Genomic DNA, 1,727 nt, shown 5'->3' with positions numbered 1-1,727 from the left:
GCTCCCAGGACTGCAGGGGAAGGCAAACAATCTCTTTTCTTCTTTAAAAGATCTCCACAGCAAGGGGCCAATTAGAGCATCCTGGTCTTACTAGCCTTTTAATGGCAAGCATAAGTAGGCCCTTATGAATTCAAATCAGCAGCAAATGAGTGATGAAGGTCACAGTGCCTTTTTTTTTCAAAGGTAAATAACTAACAAGACCATTTTACAGCTACTTCCACTCGCTGTCAGCAGTTGCATTAAACCACATTTAAAATGAAATCCGTTTTAAAAGCAATACACGCCTTCAGTCCCATAAGGAAGTCACATCTACGTTTTAAACCATTACTACAGGAACAGCATTCTATTTTTATAATTGTAACACTTCTTTTAACTGCGCGTAAGCACACAACAGAAACACTAGGTTTAAAAATTTGTGACAAATGAAAAAAAAAAAAATCAGAACTGCTGAATTGTTTATTACCTTTCAATACTGTGCCAAAATTTAAAAGGTTTAACTAACACCTTATAAAGCTATTAGCTAGAACCATTACCATCCGAGTCTCCCAGTCAGGGAGGTTTTTACTGCGTGAAACTGGGCAACTATTTGTAATTTCTCCAGAAAGGGAGAAATTCTTCAAGTAGCTGTTCTTGCAAGAAGGCTTTTTTATCAGTATTATAAAATAGAAACAGTGCTGTTTATAATTGATCTGTTCGCCAGAGTCAATGTCTCTCAACTTAAATGTAAAGTCATTAAATGGGGTGAAATTGCGAGGCTAAAAGCTCCTCCTTGCCCCTCCCCAGTTTTGCACGCAATCCAACATGCGGTCAAAAAGGGGAAACACTTAGACTGAAAATCCTCGACCAGCTCTATGAAAAATCTCTCAGGAAACCTCAAAAATTTCTGAAGGAAGCGATAAAACAGTTCCCTTCATAAAACTCTTCATTTTGCGCGCTCCAAACTGCTCTGGTACGAATTACACGTGTCCTGTGCTGTAGGGAAAACTTACTCCTTCTAGACAAACTGCAACTCAAACATAATTCAGTGTACCATCGATCCAAGGTTTAGGAGGAGGCCAGATTTTGGAGCTATCCTTAGAAGAGCGGACTTAAAACTACTTCTAATGTGCCTGCTGTACTTGCCGTCATAGTGGCACCAAGGCTTTCAAAGTCAACTGAATTGTCAGAAGTCTTCCTTCTACAGTCTGCGCTTCAAAAAACAATCTACAGGCCTCCCGGCTGTCACGTCTTCCTGGGATGCCTCCTACCACCCCATACCTAAAAAATGCCCTGAAAGATGTTAAAGACGATCTCAACCAAGGCAGCTTTCCCTCTTCAGCCTACCTTAAGACTTTCCTCAGAATGCTACTGCGGGCTCCAGGCCTTGAAGTTCCCGCTGCTCTTTAATAACTCTGCTTAATAGAAGCCAAATGATGGAGTGTCTCACTGTCTCCACTACAATTCCCCTTGGGCTTTTAGACCAAGTAACCTATTTTTTTGTGAATTCACACACACTGTCATCCAGTGTGCTATAGAAAAATAAGACTCAATCGTTTCCTAAGCATTCGGTGTGAGGTCTCCCCCCTCCCCACCTCTGAAAAAAACAGTTTTCATTGTTTTCTCACTGTCTGAGAGGTAAAAATAAGACGCAAACAAGGAACAGCACCAGAGCTGACAGCCCTTTTATGAGTCTCAGCACAGCACGGGAAGAAAGTGAAACAACACACATACTTCCATTTTAACTGTTT

At 41.1% G+C, this 1,727-nt stretch overlaps 1 protein-coding gene across 1 annotated transcript in view; it reads right to left on the bottom strand.

Moving 5' to 3' along the window:
* The window catches only part of BAMBI (BMP and activin membrane bound inhibitor), a 3,307-nt gene extending 1,866 nt beyond the window's left edge, over positions 1 to 1,441 (bottom strand). Inside the window, exon 1 of the mRNA XM_026843622.1 lies at positions 1,324 to 1,441. The gene's annotated coding sequence lies outside the window, so the exon portion shown is untranslated. The remainder of the gene's footprint in view (positions 1 to 1,323) is intronic.
* Between the last annotated feature and the right edge of the window lie 286 nt (positions 1,442 to 1,727).

The sequence above is a fragment of the Athene cunicularia genome (genome assembly GCF_003259725.1).
Source record: "Athene cunicularia isolate RWA chromosome 2 unlocalized genomic scaffold, athCun1 chr2_part1, whole genome shotgun sequence".
NCBI classification, from domain to species: domain Eukaryota; kingdom Metazoa; phylum Chordata; class Aves; order Strigiformes; family Strigidae; genus Athene; species Athene cunicularia.
The sequence above is the reverse complement of the archived record's forward strand: the minus strand, read 5'-3'. Positions and strand labels throughout refer to the sequence as shown.